This window comes from Canis aureus, chromosome 5, assembly GCF_053574225.1.
Source record: "Canis aureus isolate CA01 chromosome 5, VMU_Caureus_v.1.0, whole genome shotgun sequence".
NCBI lineage: Eukaryota > Metazoa > Chordata > Mammalia > Carnivora > Canidae > Canis > Canis aureus.
Window position 1 is genome coordinate 64,296,457 of NC_135615.1, and position 20,349 is coordinate 64,316,805.

At 45.1% G+C, this 20,349-nt stretch overlaps 1 protein-coding gene across 2 annotated transcripts in view; it reads left to right on the forward strand.

The window, feature by feature from the left end:
• Window positions 1-15,185, forward strand: part of LOC144314396 (uncharacterized) — a 128,679-nt gene extending 113,494 nt beyond the window's left edge. The window contains exons 5-9 of one of the 2 annotated variants that reach the window (XM_077898452.1): window positions 13,074-13,173; window positions 13,581-13,685; window positions 13,891-13,961; window positions 14,393-14,562; window positions 15,007-15,185. The gene's annotated coding sequence lies outside the window, so the exon portion shown is untranslated. Of the gene's footprint in view, window positions 1-13,073; window positions 13,174-13,580; window positions 13,686-13,890; window positions 13,962-14,392 lie in introns of both variants that reach the window. The other variant, XM_077898449.1, reaches the window with a different exon arrangement.
• The last annotated feature ends 5,164 nt before the right edge of the window (window positions 15,186-20,349 follow it).

Here is a 20,349-nt window from a genome sequence, read left to right on the forward strand (position 1 = left end):
TAAAAAAAGTGAGTCCCTGCCTATTAGACTCATTGCTTAGATACCTATTCATCTGTGATAAATTGCCTTAATAAATGCCATTGAGCCCGGGAACGACAAGAATGAGGCCAAGTTAAGAATAGAGGGCATTCTTCTCCAGGGAGACGAGACAATATGATATGCAGTGTCCCAGGATTGTCACAATGCACTCACTGAAATAATGCTGATGCCGGAAAGCATGTGAAAAGGAAGCAAGATGCTTTTCTACAAGGTGGGGGAGAAGAAACCAGCTTAGCTCGTTCGTACCTTGAAGACACATCTTGGCACACAGTGAGGAGGAGAGAGGGGCTCTGGAGTCTGGCTGTGATTAGCAGCCACCTAACTAGGTGTCTGGCAGGGCAAGCTGGAAATTGAGCAGGGCTTGGTTATGCTGGCCTTACCTGATGCTGTCTGAGGGGGCCAGCAGCAGCCGGGGTGTTGGGGTGCGGGGGGAGGGGAGGGTGTCCAAAGCTCTGCCCTGGAGTGAAGGCTCCCTCCTCCCTGTTGGCTGTGTGACTTTGACCCAACCTCTCAGTGTCTTGGTGTCCGATCACCTCACCAGGTTGCTGGGGGCACAGGTCAAATTTGCAATAGGACCTTATGAACTGTTAGCAGCTGCTTAGAAATGAAAAACAATCCTATCAACGTTTATCATGCACCTATTTGGTGCAAGAAACAGCCCTGGACTCTTGGGCATCTGACAGTGAACAAAGGAAACCACATGACCCTGTTCTCAGGGAATTTGCAGCCAGGGGATCAAGCTAAACAACAGCAAAGAAATATACAGTATGGGAAGGGGGAGATCTGAGCAGGGAAGTGATAGCATTTGCTCTGAGTTTCAAAAGGACGGGACCTAAAGGGGAAAGTTGAAGAATAAACAAATACTTGCTCCCTAGTTTTATTTGAAGGGGGTGACTCAGAGACTCTAGGTAGGGCTGTCTCTTTCAATGCATCGGAATGTATAGGTCCGGCATATGGCAAAAGGACTTAATTCCTAAAATGCCACACAGATGCCAACTTCACAGCAAATTTCAGATGTTATTTTAAATTCAGTATAAAGTGTCTCTTACGCATGTAATCTATGGTGCTTTATTCTGAAGCTCTTTTCAAAGTTCATTTAAACGTGGTATTTGTTAGGTCCAGAGGACTAGTTAATGGTGAATTAATAACCACCCTCCCCCCCACACACACACATATTCATTCATGGAATTTTATGGGGTGCTGTGAGGTATTGTGCTGAACCCCAAGATGACGAAGATACGGCCTTGCTCTCATGGTAGCTACAGCTGTCAGTTCTTTTGGGGTTGTGTTAGCTCCTGAACGCAGTCTGAACTTGTCTGCAGTGGTGAGGAGGGCTTTGTAACCAGCTCTGTGTTCTTCCTGCTTCTCGGGTTTCCTGAGGCTGGAGGTGGTGGAGTCATGGGTTGGGAAGGAGAGGCCAGGCCTCGTGCAGGTAGAGGCCAGGGACAAAGAGAAACTTCTGATGTCGGAATGTTTGCATCTCCAGGCCAGGAGGGCGCCCACAGTCTGGCTTGCTGTTTTCTCTATTGCCTGCTGCTGTGAGTTCGGTGGAGAGCAAACCCCAGGGACTCGCTGATGTGGTTTCCTCTCCTTCTAGAGAAAAACCTTCCTCTTTTCTCTTTTTTCAGTATTTGCTCCAATTTGCTTTGTTTCCTGGGCATTTTCTTTGTAAGTTTTTACTTTGAACTAATTTTAGATTTATAGAGGAGTTGTAAAAGGAGAGAGTTTCCATCTAGCCCTCACCCAGCTTCCCTTAATGTTAACATCTTACACGATCACAGTGAACTATCAAAACCAGGAAATTAACGCTGGGCCAATACTATTAAGTCAATGGCAGGCCTTATGTGAATCTCATCAGCCTTTCCCCAGTGTTCCTTTTCCTCTTCCAGGATCCAGTCATTGCATTTCATTGTTATTTTTCCTTAGTCTCCTCCGATCCATGACTATGCCTGGGTTTTTCCTTGTTCCTGACCATCTTTTTTTTTTTTTTTTTTAATTTTATTTATTTATGATAGTCACACAGAGAGAGAGAGAGAGAGGCAGAGACACAGGCAGAGGGAGAAGCAGGCTCCATGCACCGGGAGCCTGACGTGGGATTCGATCCTGGGTCTCCAGGATCGCGCCCTGGGCCAAAGGCAGGCGCCAAACCGCTGCGCCACCCAGGGATCCCCTGTTCCTGACCATCTTGAAGGGCACAATCCCCCTCAAATCACTTAAAGAAAGTTAGGGCTATCCAGCCTTGCTGCTGGACGGGCAGGCTTAAGTAGGGGGACCCCCATCATCAGGACCATCAGAGCAATATTGGGGGGATTGGCTCCATTGTAGATTTGTAAAGGGAATATGTGTAGGCACAGGGTTGGGCTCTAACACTGATGATGGGAAATGATGTCTCTCACTGTAGCATCTTTCTTCTAAGCTTGATGCTGTGATCAGCCCACTTGGTTTGAATCTGGGCAAGTTATTTCATTTTTCTAGGCTTCAGTGTCCTATGCTATGGAGTGGAGGTAGTAACAATGCAAATCTCAGGGTAGGTATGAGGAGTAAATGGGATAAGGCAGGCAAAGTATCTGATGCCATATCTGGAGTGTGAAAAATGTTTGATATATGTTAATGTTATTATTATTCTATTAATCTTATTCTTCACGTATCACTTGCCAGGCATGATGCTAAGCACTTTGCCAACACATCTCACTTTGTCCTGGTGTTCCCCTATAAGGTCTACATTTTCCAGATAAGAACTTGAGATTCACAAATGGCTTGGGACCTAATCTCTCCACCCTAACGCCCGTGTTTTTTGAAACACTGCCCTATTGCCTCACCTATAATAGAGATATTTCATGCATGTGTTTTAGAGCTCTATTTCATTCATGGGTTTCAATTTATCTTCAAAATGTTCTAGGGATGATATGGGACAATGACATCCCATTTGATGGATAGGGAAAATGAGGGACAGTTTTAGAAGGAAGTGAGATACTTCTCACCCATGCACATATTCTTCTGGGCCTGATCCCACTACAATCTTGAAAAGATCCTTCCAAACTCTTAATAAATGTGCACTAATTTTCACAAAGCATTTCAAAATGTCTTGTTCAGTATCATTGTAAGCCTTCAAACCCACATGGTACAGAGGATGCCTCCAGAGGGAAGGTTGCCAAGACTTCATGACCAGCTCAGGGTAAAGATCTGTCTTCTCTCTCAGCCCCCAGAAAATCTCCAGCTAAAGAACCATGAAATCGTCCCATATTTGCCAATCAATGCTGTAATTTAGGATTTTTGTCTTTTCTCTTAAACTGAGACACCTCCCGCCCCCCCCCCCCCCCCCCCAATGCAACCACAAAGCCCAGATCTTTTGTGGCTTTGTTTGGATTTTCTAGCTTAGAAATCCTTGCATTTCAAGAGCAAGCATTGGCCATGATTTTGATGTTTGGGAAGAGGCACTAGAGACACTTAGGGAATATAAAAGCAAACACTGGCATCTTTAATTCCCATTGAAAAGAAATCTACCCAAATGATGGATTAGGCAAGGCAAAAATCCTTTTAGTTCAAAACATATTCTTAGAGCACTGTGTATATTGGGGACCACAGACAAATGAGATTTGATTCCTGGGGACATGGGAATGATCACAGATGACACTTGCTATATGCCAGGTATGTGATCTGTGTTTTTAGCCTTATTTTGTTTCTTCATAAACCACTCTGCAACTCTACAACTCTCTTGGAGATCCAGAGATTGAATAAACAACCCAAGGTCACAGAGCAAGTAAGTACAGACCCAAGATTTGAATTCAGGTTCTTCTGAGTATATTGTATATTGTATATTGCCATGTGACCTTTAAAGATCATATAGGATCACTGTACAAGACAGGCAAACAAGCTAATTTTTGTGATGTAGTGGTTTGATTACCAATTGGGTTTCCCCTCATAATTCTGTGAGTAGACACCACAGGGAGTTTGCCAAATCTGCTTTCAGAATATGCTTCCAAGGGTCTTCCCAAGCCCCCGTTATACCCACTTCTCTTCCTCATTTTCTTGAGATGGACCTACACATGGTCTCTTATCTTTCAAAGCTAGAATGGAGAAAACAGAGAAGGAAGTGAATGAAATATCTGCTTACCAATGAAAATGTATTTAAACCAGATAAATTCAGTTCATCATTAAAAAATTTTTGAGGAGGAAGGCATCTGGCTCATAGTGGGCATTTGATACATGTGAGTTGAATGAATTAATGGATGAGTGAATAAATTTTGAGACCTAAAGAGGTTAATAAAGTGCTTTGGGCATAAAATGGGCGATGAATCAGCTCTAGCTCTCTTTTTACACAAATGTGGAAAATGAGGTAAAAGAGTTGCTGTAAATCAGCATCACCATATGTCAAAGGAGCAAGGAGGGATCCCTGGGTGGCGCAGTGGTTTGGCGCCTGCCTTTGGCCCAGGGCACGATCCTGGAGACCCGGGATCGAATCCCACATCGGGCTCCAGGTGCATGGAGCCTGCTTCTCCCTCTGCCTGTGTCTCTGCCTCTCTCTCTCTGTGACTATCATAAAAAAACAAAACAAAACAAAACAAAACAAAAAAAACAAAGGAGCAAGGAGTTGTACCAACATGTACACATGAAATTGCATTTTTGCCTATTACAAAAGGCTATTAATAAGACAAGAGAAATTTTAATGTTGACCCAGCTATTAAAATGGCCAAAATCCAGAAGATTGACAACACCAAATGGTGGCAAGGATGTGGAGCAACAGGAACTCTCATTCGTAGCTGGTTGGAGTATAAAATGGTACAGCTACTTCAGAAGACACTGAGTGGTTTCTTACAAACCTAACCATACTCTTACCATGTGATCCAGCAATCTTGCTCCTTGCTATTTACCCAAGGAGTTAAAAACTTATGTCCACACAGATGTTTATAGCAGCTTGATTCATAATTGCCAAAACTTGGAAGCAGTAGGTGAGTAGATAAACAGTGGTCCACCCAAACATTGCAATATTATTCAATGCTTAAAAGAAATGGGTGATCAAGCCATGAAAAGACATGGCTGATCCATAAATACCTATTACTAAGTGAAGGAAGCCAATCTAAAAAGTCTATATATGATATGATTCCAACTATACGATATTCTGAGAAAAAGGCAAAGCTTATGTAGATAGTAAAAGGATCAGTGGTTGCCAGAGTAGGAGGGGAGGAATCAATGAATAAGCAGAGCACAGAGGATTTCTAGGGCAATGAAACTATTCTGTGACGCTGCAATGGTGGATACATGTCCTTACACATTTGTCCAAACACATAGAATATCCAGCACCAAGAGTAAATCCTAATGTCAACTATAGACTTGGCTTATTCTGATGAGTCACTGTAGGTTCATCAGCTCCAGTGGGGGATGTTCATCTGGGGGAGGCTGTGTATACGTGGAGGCAGGAGGTATAGGAGACATCTCTGTACCTCCCTTTCAGTTTTGCTGGGAATGTAAAACTGCTTTAAATTATAACATTTTTTTTAAATGAAAACAAAGACATGAAACTAAAAGCCCTAATAGAAGGGCATTTCCTCAACTTAATAAAGAATCTCTCCCCAGACCTACAGCTAATAACATACGTCGTGGTGAGAAACTCAAAGCTTTCAGCTAAGATTAGGAACAAGACAAGGTTGTCCCCCCTTCACTATCTGTTTAAAAAGAAAGAAACAGGGAGAGAGGAACAAGGAGAGGAAGAGAAAGAATTCTAAAGCTTTGATGAAAAGATTAGAGAGGAAGGTTTGGGATTCTCACCTATTAAAACTTCCCATCTGTGTTGTCCTGTTCATCTGAAGAGACTGCCCTCATGGTCTTTTTCTAGTGCTATAATTCTGGGAGCTGTAACACAGTCCCTTGGCTCCAGACAATTGCATGCAATCACAGATCAAGCTTGTTTGATGATAAACCATGAACTATTTTATATTTTCACCAAAAAAAAAAAAAGTTAACAAATGAGGTAATGAACATCGTGGCTCACTTATGATCACTACGTAATTAATTCATGTGAGTAAGAAAAAACACATTTAGGAGCTGCCATGTGTGGCTTTGTTTTCTATCATTTTTCATTTATTTGTCTGTGGGAGTAACGATGTATTATTTACCATCTGAAGGCCAACGAGCAAGGCTTTGCCTTGTGAGCTTAAAGCTGCCTTGTGCTTCAGGGCGTCATACTTCTACCTGGAAAGAAGATGAGCTTGAGGATCATTTCTTGTGAGTGGACAAGCTTCTCTACCTGATGGATTTGGGCCGCAGGAATTGGGCTGGGCCTTGGGGGTGCTCAGCTCTCGGTGACGGTGCAGCCCGGGCTTGTCAGGTCTCCATAAAATTTTTACAAGAGGCTAGGAAACTGGTCTTATAGGTGACATCTCCCAATTTTAAATTTTTGTCAGCTGTTGTTATCATGGAAAATATTGTTTTAAATTGTGGGATTCAAACAAGGCACGAGCATCGGCTGGGGTCTGATATCTAGGGGAAGATCAATATTGGCATAGATGAGGATCAGAGAATGACATCTTATCTGTTGTCCACCGTTGCCAATCGATGGAGAGCCATGCAAGCCAAGCCCATGGCTCTTCCACAGAAATTCCACACCGTTGTGTGGTCTTTGGGGGGCTGTGGGGTGACGCGTGACAAATAAAGGGAGCAATGAATGTGATGTACTGGTTTTAACATCCAAAGGCAAGAATACAGACTGGAGGCCCCCTGCTCTCCCTAGGCAGCAGAAGCATTTCTTTTGGTCTATACAGGATGCCTCTCCACTCCCTAACCTTCTACGCATCCCCTGTGCTGCACAGCTGGCCAGCTGCCCACAGCTTTGCTACCTGCTGGATCCTCATGGGCATTTGAGCTGTAACCCTTTCCTTAAGCCATTACTTTCTAACATCTCAGGAAAAGAACACATGTGCAGCTGGCTGTAAGACTCTTTTGGAATGGAACAAAGAACAAGGGAGGCCCTGAGCCAGGATGCAGAAATGTAATTCTTCCACTTTCCAGTTCAAAATTCCTCTAAGGCTCTCCACCCCACTGTATAAAAACCTACAAGTCCCCAACATCTGCACATTCTGTCACTTGTTCTTTTTCTTTTTCTTTTTTTTTTTTTTAAAGATTTATTTACTTTAGAGCAAGTGAGAGAGAGGGCATGTGTTAGTGGGATTTGGGGCCAAGGAGGAGGGAGAGAGGGAAAAGGAGAGAATCTCAAGCAGACTCCACACTGAGCACAGAGCCTGACTGGGGCTTGATCTCATGGCCTGAGCTGAAACCAAGAGTCGGACACTTAACTGACGGAGCCACCGAGGCGCCCCACACCTGGTCAAGTCTTACTTATTTCTTAGGCCCCGAGCAGGACTGACACGTTCCACTTCCAGGTTCTTATCTGAGACTGGGACTAACTCGACACCTCGATCATATTCTCATGTTTTCAATGGAGATATCTAGAACCATGACCTGCTAGAGCTAGGGGTGGTTTGTATTTTCCTTGGTCTCCTCTGGATCCAGGATATTTTGCACACAGTCAGGGATCAAAACTATTTGCCAACTAAGAAGTGACAAAGGGGAAGAATGTCTTCAAAAATGGACACATGTGTACCATTGAAAACTGCTCTGATTTTGTCATTTTGCCCTGGGCCCTTCCCCAGAGAGCACTGTGAGGAACATCCCTATTCCTTTTACTTTTTTTTTTTCTTCTCATTGGACAGGCAAGAAGAAGGAGGCAAGAGGTGGTGTGAATAGAACAGTTTGGAGATTTTCTCCCTCATCCTCCATGGTGAGGATTTTCTGTCCACGCCCTCAATGGGAAATTAAAACCCAACCTCTCCTACAATGGCATGTTCAGCAAACCTTCTACTGCTGGAATCCAATTCATCAATTAAAGATCAGAGCAGCGGATCTGGATATTGTGTTCCCCCTTCAGCTGACCACTGCGGGCTGGCGGGGAGGCAGGGCCAGGGGGAGGGCAAAGAGAGGGAGCCAGAAGGGGGGAGGGAGGGAATTGGGAGGGGTGAGCTCTCCATGTGACTGTCTCCCTCCCAGCACCCCCCCTCCTCCCCCGGCTTCCAAATCGTAAATTAACAACAGTGGACCTTGTTAAGTGCAGCTTCACAAATTAATATGAAATATAGTGCTTTTTCATAAGCTTGAGAACCAGATTTAAAAGCATATTGGTGTTTGTACACAGCAGGCCGTAATGATCCATTATCCTGCAGACAGAGGAGCTTGCAGCAACACATAAAGAAGATGCAATTGGGCCATCTGCTCGGATTTCTGCAGCGTCCCCAGAGATCCGAGGGAGGAGCTGACAGTCCTCTCCATCTGCCTTTACATTATCAATTACAGTTGAATTATGCCGCGTGCTGCAGGGCTGGCAGATACGGATGGGAGACTGTGGCACCTGAAAAATATAGAAGAAAATCCATATGTTGGGAGCCAGCTGTTTATTTACAAGTCCTTGACATATTTCCTCACTTTCTCGGCTGCTGCCTTTTTTAAGGTTCCTAGAGACATTTCGGTTTAGTGTGAACTTGAGAAGAAATTAGGTGTAGCAGCATAGCACCACATGAATAATATTTCAGTTTCCTTTTTTACAGTTGAAATGTGCACGGAGCAAAAAAAAAAAAAAAAAAAAAAAAACCATCAGGTCGAACAGATTTTAAATTATGAAAAAAAAAAAAAGTTGGGAAAACATCTGGGGTGGCGGCCACAGCTTGTTATGTTTATAAAACATGTTGGAGCAGGCGGGGCCCGGCGCACTGTACATTTTTGGCAGCCTAGACATCACGTGTCAAACTGTAACTTTTCCGAAAAGGCAAGTGTTTGCAAAGCCCGGGGCGCGGGGAGCTAGACCGTGTGGCCGGCGCTTTCGGGGAGTCTCGGACCTACCGGGCTTCGAGGAATGCGCCCCGGGGGATGGGGAGCGAGGTTCTGTTTGGTTTTGGCTGGTCCTTTTTTGGTTTTTGTCCTTCCCCTTCCTTGGGCAGCAAGGGGCTTCCCTTGCTCCGGCCCAGGCCTCCAGGCCTTGTGGAGGCAGGTGACCTCGTCTCCACCCCGGGGCGCCCACCTGTGGGCTCACCCAGGTCCCCACCCAGCGCCTCGAGGGCCTGGGGCAGGGCCCGCGCTGCAAGAGGCGGGGCCCAGGGGCCCCCAGCACCCCCCAACCCCCACCCCCGCTGCTCTGGGCCAGGCCACTTATGAGATATCCCCAGGAGCAGAGGTCCAGGGGCCCCAAGCTTTCACCAGTCCCTGGCCCCACGGGGCCGTGCACAGGGCCTCCGGGTCTGCAGGCGAACTCCGAGATCCTAGCTAGCACTTCACACTTTTCCTTCCTTGCCTTGCACTCCGCGCGCGTGTCTCACATGTGCGATCACCGACCCAGAGCTTCCTGAAGGAAGGGCTGAGCTTACGGATTTTTTGCTTCTTTCGTTGGCATTCCCTGCGAGTGTAAAATGTTGGGCCAACAAGCAAATGGATGAATGGATGAGGCCTTCGGATTTTCTGTCCGTTTAATTAAGAGGTTTATTAGCAGGAGCAAGTGCAAGGTCTAGGATCTAGGGAGCCCTGTCGTTGGCGATATGGCCATCGGTCGCCAGCTGTTTGCTCCCAAGGATACCTCCTCTCACCTGCCACTGTAGGCAAGCAGGGAGGCGCCTTTCTCTTTGTGACCTCTGGGCAGCTCCCTGGAGAAGAGAGGGCCCTGGGTGTTGTGTTCACAGCCTGTCCTGACTATGCCTTCTTTGTTCCACAGCCTCTCAGTCCCCGTGGTCTCCCAGGCTTCTCCCCGGGTCCTTCTGGGTCTTCACCACCCGTGCTCACAGCACACTCACTCACTCACTCATTCACTCACTCACTCACTCACTCACTCACTCATTGTCCCTGGAAATGAGTTCATGTCCACAGTTATCATCACGGCCCTGCAGAGTAAAAGCTGAGTGCACAAGACTTGCATACAGCAGCACTGGGACCCTATCTAGTAATTTGTGGGTACAAAATGACGATGTGGGGCTCCCTGATCAAACATGAAGAATTTCAAGGTGGTGACAGTGAAGCATGAACTAAGCACAGCGCCCTGCTGAGCAGGGCCCCCCTCCAAGCCCAGGAAGCGGGCCTCAGGGGTGCAGCCTCCACCACAACTAGTAGTGCCAGGCCCACTACTACTTCCTCCTCTTCCACCATCTTCCTCTTCCTCTGCAAGGCATTAGCATAAGAAACCCTTCCCCAGTTTCCTGTCTCTATCTTTCCCTTTGCTCCAGGTTTTTCACTTAGATACTGACTGGAGCCTCAAGATGGTCTCAACATTTTCCTTTCCTACTTCTGACTTCCCGTCTGACTTGAAATGTCTCAGGCAGCTTTTGATCCCTCCCTGGAGACTAACCTGATCGTGCCTGCCCCACAGGGTTGCTGTGTTGCTTCACTAATAATATGCATGTATACATATATTAAAACAGATTTGCAGTTTTGCACATTCTTGCAACCCTGGGGAGTGCTCCTAGAACATCAGCCATCCTCATCTTCTCCTCATCACTATAGTTGATTCGGTTACCTGCCCCGCCCAAATCCACGGGTCTGGGCAAAATATCCTTCCTTTGTTCTTTCCTGTGTCAGGATAATTATTCTCCTCCATTATTAGTTTTGATTAATTTTTTTTTTTTTTTGCTATTTGTTCATCCAGTCATCTGTTTCTTTAGCATCATTTATTTTTTCCCAGAATTGACAAAGATGGAAAGAAGGCCCTCCATTGTTTTTCGAGTATTTTGATGATTTCTCCCTCCTCTCTTCCGTGTCTGTAATCTCCTTTACTCCTCATATCATACTCAGGAGAAAAGGTAGAGCAACAAGATTGCTCCGAGAGGCGCCCTTGAATTGGCTACAGCTACATGGAAGGTTAGTGGCAGCTGTGGACTCCATTTGTTGAGGCCCCAACCTCAGTGTGACTACCCTGAGAGATGGACCTTTACGGAGGTAATTAATATTAGAGAAGGTCATAAGGAAGGGGCCCCGATTCGATAGGACCGGTGTTGTCATAAGACAGAGACATCAGACATCTCTCACTGTGCACACACAGAGGGTAGGCCATGGGAGCACCCGGAGAGAAAGCACCAGTCTGCAAGTTGGGACGATTTCTCACCAGAAACCAAATTTACTGGACTTGATTCTGAACTTGTAGAAAATAGACTTCAGTTGTTTAAGCTCCCTCGTCTGCGATATCTACTATGATAGTTCAAGCACACCGATGGAGCGGCAAAATCAGAACCTAGCCTTCCCCGCAGAGCAGTGACTTCTGAACTAGCCTATAAAGTCCTTGCGGATGGTGACTGAGACTTTTAGATCTTCTGCATCGTCTATTGACTCCAACCGAGCCTGTGAGAGAGGCAGTGGTGCACACATGCCCAAACGGACGGAAGAAAGTCACTGATGCTTCAGCAGCTGGTATCTTTGATAACTTCTGTTTGGTTATCTGGTGCAACTCGACAAATCACCACGTAATCTGATGGCTTAAAACAGCAACAGCTATGTATTTGCTCAGGATTCTGTAACGTAGGCAGGGTTCAAATGGGAGACCTCATTTTTGCTCAATGCAGCCTCAGCTGGAATGGCTCCTATGGGGCTGGAGGGTCCATTTCTTGTATGGCTTACGTCCACAGATGGCAAGTTTGGAATGCTGGCAGTCAGCAAGGAGCTCAGCTGGGGCTACCTGCTGTGTCTTGTTTCTCCCTCATGGGCCCTCTTCCCTCCTGGGCTGGTCTTCTCCCAGCATGAAGGCTAGGCTCCCAGAGGGAGCATCCTAACAGCAAGTGTACTAAGTACAGTCCCAGTGTCCAAGCCCACACCGCCCAGTACAGGAGCCTGTAGCCATGTGTGCCTACAGAGCACTCAGTACACTTAATCTGAACTAGATGTACTTTAAGTGCAAAATACACACCAAGTTTGGAAAACTTAGATCAAAAAATAAATGGAAAAAATGCCACTTGTACCTTTTTTCACTATTGATCATATTTTTGAATAATATTTTAATCTTTTGGGCTAAACTAGATACACTCTTAAAATTAACTTCATCTGTTTCTTTCACTTTTGTTTTCAATGTGACTGCTTAAAATTGGAAATTACATCTGTGGCTCACATATTTGTACCGTGCTGGTCCCTGAGCTAACCAGGGCCCTGCTTGTGTCATGCTTGTTGTTTATCAGGAACCAAAGCTGGTCACATGGCCAAGCCAGACTCATCCTGGGAAGGAGTTCCACAAAGGTGTGAGCACGGGAAGGAGGGACTGATTGGGAACCAACCAAATGACACTCTACCATAACTTTCAAGGTTTCCATTTTGTTCAATTTTAAAACAATAGAATGCATTTTTGTAAAAAGACTCGGTACAGAAAAACTCTATAAAAAGTCAGAAAAAAACTTCAACTTCGTACGTAATAGTATATGGTATTTTGGATATTTAAGTAGTGACCATGCAAGTATTAACCCCCTATGTATGTAAAGCACCAGGTGTTGGAAAAAGGAGTAAAAGGTTCACAAGTGGCTTAAAAGTTGAGAAATTCACAACAAATTTTTGGAATAGAAGAATGGACAATACAAAGTGTGCCATATGAAGACCTAGTTGTGTGTTACAAAATACATGCCACATGGTCTACTTGCTTATCCGTTGTGTCTCCAATTAGATTGTGTGTGTGTTTGTGTGTGTGTGTTTCCATCTAGGGTTCCTGAGATTCATTTTTTTTTTAGATTTATTTATTTATTTATTTTTTTGAGAGAGAGAGAGAGAGCACGCCCATGCATGAGTTGGGAGAGAGTTAGAGGGTGAGGGAGAGAGAATCTCAAGCAAACCCACCACTGAGCATGGAGCCTGACACAGGCTCAATTCCAGAAGCCTAAGATCATGACTGAGCCCAAATCAAGTCGGACACTTAAATGACTGAGCCACCCAGGTGTCCCTAGGGTTCCTGAGATAGTAAGGGGATTGGAAGTAGAAGCAGCTTAGGAATGTTCGATCATTATAATTTAACAAGTTCATTTTCTGTGCGTTTCTAGTGGAGAACTTGTGCCGAGGGTGTCTCATGGGTTTTCACAGGAGATGGAGAAAGAAGAGCAATGATATCAAGGGTATTTCTGGAAGAAGAGGTCCTTACAGGTGAGGTGGGGTTCAGCCCCTGTAGAGAGTTCAGAGGATGCTAAGACTTTTCCAGTATCATGTCACATGGGCAGACAGAGCTTGTGAGACTGCTTCACCCTCAGGCATCTTGGAGGTGGGTGGCAGTGAGGTGAGCTTCATATTTTTGGTCTCAGTAGCAGAGGCTTGAGTTATGATGTCTACACAGGGAGGGGAGATGGCTGCAGTTGTTTTCTAGGGCTGCGGTAATGCAGCCCCACATGCTCGGTAGCACAAATGACAGAAATTCATTTTCTTACAGTTCCAGAGCCTGGAAGTTCCATGGCAGGGTTGGCTTCTCCCTGGCTTGTAGATGCCATCCTTTCCCTGTGTCCTCACATGGTCTTCCCTCTGCCACGACCATGTCCTAATCTCTCTCTCTTTTAAAGACACCACCGGTCGGGATCAGACTCAGGCCCATCCTAACACCATCACCTGAACCGCTTCTTTGAAGGTCACATTCTAAGGTACTAGAATGTACCTCACCTCGACAGGTGAGTTTTCAACATTTTTGAGGAATTTTGAGGAATTTTCAACATTCTGAGGAATAATTTGCCAATAGCAAATTATTTTGGGTTGAGCCCTCTCTCTGACAGAATGGTTCTTGTTGTCCAAAAGCATAAAAAATCTGGTTGAAAAGTAGAAATGGATATAATAGTCCAGATGCATTACAAAGTTGCCTGTTTCTTCCTTTCTGAGGTCATCCATCTGTGGCGAAATGAGACCAAGAGGCAGAGGTGCATAATTAAGGGGAAAACTGAGAGTTTTCAGTAAGTATTGCTGCTTGTATCCACAGGGGCACACATACACTCAGAGGGCCCTTTCTGACACTTCTGTTTGCCCTTGCTCGGGTCAGCAGCAATGCCTTAATTAAAATAACACAGCCCTGGGGCTTCAGACAGAAGAGCCTTCTCTGAGAAACCAGGACAGCACTGGGCTGTGGACCCCAATATCCCAAATCCTACAGCCAGGAAAGTCAAGGTTTAAGTCCTAACCACATGAGAACCCCAAACTCTGTTCAGTGCCTAGAGCTTTGCATATTTTAGGTGATTACTACTTATTGTGGACTCACTGCTAAAACGCCCAAAACACTCTAGCCTATTATGTACCGAAGCTGGAAGAGTTTCCTCTGACTCTTTATAGCGCTTTTTATATCAGGTCATTTTACATAATTGCATTATATGTTTTTGAAACTGAGCAGAACGGAAGCATTGGAAGATGTGATATAACACTAACGATGCCTTGACTTGATGAAGACAGAGGGAAGAGCATCCCAGAGAGAAGGAACAGCATGTGCAAAATTGGGGAGGAAACAGGGTGAATTCCAAGGATGGAGAGTTGCCCATTGGGACCCCATCAGACAGTGAGGAGGTGTGTACTGGGCGATGTGGTCTGGGGCTTGAAGAATATGTCATTTGGGGATGGACAGAATCACAGAATCTTCCATCTCTGTCCTCAAGGTGGGCTGTGTGTTTTCTTTCGCTGTGTGGTTTTTTTGTCCCTAAGGCCCCATTTCAGAAATTTTCAAGGATTCCGATGAGTGAGTGGCATCTCCATGTCTCAGAACTCACCTTTTCTCCTTAATCCCCAGCCCTCAGGACAAGGGAACTTTCTAGCAGGTGGTTGCCAAAAATATTTATTGCTTGACTACCATGGCTGCACCCTAACTTCCTGCCTACACATTTTCAGGAACCTCTCCTAGTGCTGCAATGGGGGCGCCTCCCCTGCCCTCTGATAACAGCCCGTGTGACAGCAACAGCTCCACTTGACATCTCCCATTTTCTATTTCTGTCTCTGGCTCTCTTCCCTTCCCAGAAATCTTAGCCATTAGGTTGCTTGAAGATGTCCCAACTGATCAAGCCTGAGGAAGTCCTACTCATGTCTGCACAGAGAGTCTTAAGCTTGGGAACTGACCATCCCATCCTTCCAGATACTTAGGCAGGAAAAAAATGGAGCCAACTCACTCATGAATTATAGCAGTTCTTTGTCACTTTTGTACTTGCCCCTTCTTTTGCCTGGGATGCCTCTTACCCAAATATCTTTATAGGCCCGTTCCTCACTTCCTTCCCATATCTACTCAAATATCAGAGAGGGCTTCTCTGGCCACCCTGGAATAAAGCCATGCTTCACTGATGGTCTTCTTTACCCTAACTTCTTCATATTTTTCCTTAGCCTGCTCTCATGGGTTTTGGAAAGTTAATGTCCTCTGATGTTGCTCAAGTCATAATTCACCCACTATCTACTCATTGTATAAATATTTTTTGAGCACCTACTATGTGGCAAGGACAATGCTATGTTGTGCTGATAAAGGGAGGAACGCAAGGGAGACTTCTACTCTCATTCTAGTCTGACACAACGAACAAAGTAGTGAATAAATCCATTCAATCATCTTACTATGGAAATGGGGGTGGGGGGGACCTGTTGAGGACTGCCTTCACTTGAGTGGTGAAAAGAAGGCTTTTGTGAGGAAAAAGATTAGATGGAGAAAGTTGCACCAGCCTCTGCTCGGCCAGCTTCCAGCTCTCACTTCTCTCACTCTAATTCAAGATCGGAGTGGGCAGGGAACAGGTGCTGTGGCATCCCTGCCATCAACCTGTCTTCCTCCCTATTCCACTTTCACCTTCCACCAGTTCCAAGAGAAGCACTTCTGTGCATGAATGTTGTTGATGGGTATGATAGGTGGTTTGGGGATGAGGGGCTGGGAAGAAGACCGGCTCATTCTCATTTGCAGAGTTGAAGCCCTGGCCTAGCCATGTGCCGTGACGTTTCAGAACAGTTCACCCCACCTGGGGACTGCTTACCCAAGCCTAAGTTGGCAGTCCTTTTAATCTCATGAAGCTCCAAGTCTTTTCAAGGTATAAAACAGTGACCTTTTCAAAATGCAAATCTGATCATACCACCCCCCTGCCCTCGTTGAAAGCCTTACAGTGACTTGGGATAAAAGCCACTTCTGTACCATAAGTTAAGAACCACATGTGGTCTGGCACCAGCTCCTCCAACCCCGTTTCCTGTTGCCACCACACTGGGTCACACTGGGCACCTTTCAATCCTTTGGATTCATCCTGCTTCCTCCTTTTTGCACATGCTGTTCCTTCTTTTTGGAATGTTTTCCCCTCTATCTTAACCAAATTAACTCATCCTTAATATTTAACTCAAATGTTTTATTTCTTTAGGGAAGCCTCTCTATGGCCCCTTGCATTTTTCCTTTATAGCATGTGCCTTGGTTGTAACACCATATTGATCTGTTTGACACCCGATTCATGTCACCTCCCCCAGTAGAGAGTAAGCTCTCTGAGGTCTGGCACTGTGATCATTTCTGCAGCCCGCTGTATGCCCAACCTTAGCACGAGGCCTGCAACGTAGCAGGTACTTGTTAATGTTTGTTGAATAAGTGAACGACTGAATGAATGGAAAAAAAAAATCTTTCTTTGTGCTCTCCTTCAGGCATAAACAAGATCACTAACAGTTGTTGGATTTTTCCAACAGGCAGTCCCTGTCCAGGCACACAGTCCCCTACATAGAAAATATTGGGCCACTGATCTAAGAAGCAGTCCCTTCTTCTTGCAAATTATTTGTTGCTTTTTCTGGAGACAGTCCCGCCCTAGAGACAGTAGTGTTCATGTTGGAGGTGGGTGAGGAGGGGGTGTCTGGAGAAGAACACTCCAAGTGAGCTGACCTGTCTCTCTGTATTCCGGTTTTGTGTGTGAGTGCTCATGTGCACCCGTATATGTACAGAGGCTACTTCTATATTTATTTGCCCATTTTCTTCTCCTGTTCTTTCCTTCTCAACCCAAGTTATAGTTTCTTCCAATGGTTGTTGGTATAAACGGAAAAATGGTTAGGGTCATAAATAAGATGCAGTGGGGAGTAACTGGCATAGGTTTGGGGGATGACTGGCCCTCCCTCCTCCTCTATAATTTATTGTTTTTCTTCTGTGGGAAGCCAAATGATATTTCTCTAATTAACAGACACAGGCAACTATCATATAAATCAACCTCACAGCCTTTTTAGTGATGCAATCACTTTATGATCAGGGGATATAAATTAAACATCACAAACATATCTCAAGCAGCAAAGCATAATGGGAGTAAGAGAGAGGGGCTTTCTGACTCTGGGGATTGTGGACACTGAGAGGGATCTTCACTGTCTGGAAGCTACACCCAACATCACTGTAGGATAAGGTCTACCCCACCCATGGACAGGGACATCATACATTCATGTCCTTTCTGTTGTATGTTGCCTGTAGGTGTGACTGCATATATATGCGCAGAGAGCCTAGGACCTGGCTGGAAGTCTCAGCCTTGGTACCTAATCCCCATGTGACCTTTGGGAAGTCACTTGCTTCTGTGAGCTCTGTTTTACCGTCTGTCAATTGAAGATAATCATAGTACTTCATAGCATGATTGTGGGCACTGATGCATTATGCACGCGAGGCACAGGATAGTGTCAGACACGTAACTTTAATTCATTTGAACTCTTATGACTATGCGTATCATTGTATTATCCCCAGCCTCACATTCTGTGTCTCCCCATCTTAGTGGACATAATCATTTAAGATGCTGATCTCTGGGCCACAGACCCCGAAGTCTGATTCCACAACCTGGGCCAGAGCATAGGACTCTGCATTTTCACAATCTCCTTGATGCTTCTGATGTTGGCGACCTGTGAGTCACACACTATCCTATGGTATGCATGAAAAATTGAGGCTTTTATTAAATACCTAGGTAGTTCAGCCTAAATGCTACCCACTAGGAGTAAGACAGCACCAAAAAACATCCAGAAAGCAGATTTAAACTTATTTTTATAGTTCCTTCTAGGAGGCCTTCTCTGGGTGGAATGGCTTCACTGGAGGCACAATCCTTTCTTCCTCCCTCACTCAGAGCTAGATTCCTGTGAGTGTGGAGCAAGGCTGGGAGATGAGGCCCCATCTGGCGATAAGGGAGGCAGGGATTGAGCTACAATGAATCCTTTCTACACACACACCCTTGGGTATGCTCCCTACTTCTCCACTGCATTTTCTTTCCCCAGACTTGGTAGTTTCCTTTACTAGTTCCTCCCAACACAGAAACTTGGGGAGGGGCTGCTATGTTACAGTTTATAAAACACCTATATGTTCATGATCTCATGGAGAATTTCTGATCCTGTGAGACTAGCAGCAAAGAGAGATTATTATCCCCATTTAGCAGATGAGAAGACTGAGGTTCAGAAATAAAAGGATTTTCCTGAGGTCACACAGTTCTTAAGAGATAAATAAGTCTTGATTCCAGGAGTTTTCGTCTTAAATCTACTATCATGTTTGGCAGTGTAACGTAGAGGCTTTGGTCTATTTCCTTGCTTAGAAACAAATGGTTGTGGTGTATGTAGAATCATGTACAGACAATCATATTTTGAGATGAAGCACATGTGTATCTGTGTCAGTGTATCTGTGTCCTGGGGAAGTGGTGTAGAGCCCCCTTTATAGCTCCTCATTCTTTTCCCCTGCATCTTCTGGGAGCCCCAGGACTATCCCACTCACCCCAACCTCAGTGACTCAGCTAAGTTTTCCATGTCCAACTAAAAGAACATGGTCTTGAGACCATTTCTGTCATTTGAAGCATGTTCAGTAGCAATCATCTCTAGAAGTCATGGAACATTTCATGGAACATCATGACATTTTAGGTGAAAGGATTATGTGTTTGAGGACACATGGGGCATTTCCTTCTCCCCTTTGGCCCTCCATTCAGTCATCTAAGGCATTTCTGTGGTTGCTGCTCAAGGGAAGGATGGCCCAACGACAATGGAGAGAGAAAGGAAGACTCCTGTATTGGCTTTTGCATTCCCAAAGTCTGGGGGGAAGATCCACAAGCATCATTTGAGCATAGATCTGGGAAAAGCTTAATAATAAGGAATCAAAGAAAGCCCTAAACTTTAGGAAGGGAAAAGATGAAAAGGAAGTAAAGAGGGAAAGAGCTTGAAGGTTTGTGGAGTAGGTTCTGAATGGACGGAGTATGTGGGCAGAGCAGAGCCAGCATCCAGAGGCTCCTCAGCCTCTGCCAAAGCATCCTCTGAAGAGGTCTTGCTTGTGGTTTGCTCTTGGGAGATGAATGGGGGTCTCTTCTGTATCTGCAGCAGCCCAGCCACCACTCAGCTGAGCATAGCACAGAGCCTGCCCAGGGGATCTATAGTGGCCACCCTTCCCATTGGATGAGCCCCTTGGACTCAGTCAGGATGCTATGGGTGACTGGCCCCAAGACTGAACTCAGACCCCATCCAACTCTATACCATGCGACCAACCCGTATTTCAATACAGTGGGATACTACTATGAGGCAGAAGTCATGCATCCTGGACATCCACAGGGTGTGGTAGTGGGTTTTGTTTCTTTTTGAGTTTTCTTTCTTTTTTTTTTTCTTATGAGTGATTTTTTAAGGGACAGTTTTAGGTTCACAGAAAAACTGAGAAAAGAATGCAGGTATTTCCCATATATACCCCACCCCCAGACATGCTTAGTCTTTCTCATCAACATTGCCCTGGTGGGACATTTGTTACAACTGGTGAAACTACGTTGACACACCATTATCATCCAGAGTCCATAGTTTACATTGGAGTTCACTCCTGGTGTTGGGCATTCTATGAGTTTGGACAAATGCATAAGGACAGGCATCCATCATTTTAGTGTCATACAAAGTATTTTCACTGCCATAAGAATCCTCTGTGCTCTGCTTATTCATCTATCTCTGCCCCTAACCCCTGACAACAACTGATCTTTTACTGTCTCCATAGTTGTGTCTTTTCCAGAATGTCAAATAGTTGGAATGACATAGTACCTAGACCTTTCAGATTGGTTTCTTTCACATAACAATATATATTTAAGGTTCCTCCCTGTGTTTTCATGGCTTGATAATTCTAGTGCTGAAAAATACCCCATTGTATATATGTACCACAGCTTATTTATCCCTTAAGCTACTGCAGGATATTTTGATTGCTTCCTAGTTTTGGCAGTCACAAATCCAGCTGCTGTAAATATCATGTACAGGTTGTATGGACATCAGTTCTCAACTGCTTTGGGTGAATATCAAGAAGCAAGATTGCTGGGGTGTATAGCAAGACCATCTTTAGTTTTGCAAGAAACCTCCTAGCTGTCTTTCAAAGTGGCTGTACCATTTTACACTCCAACCAGC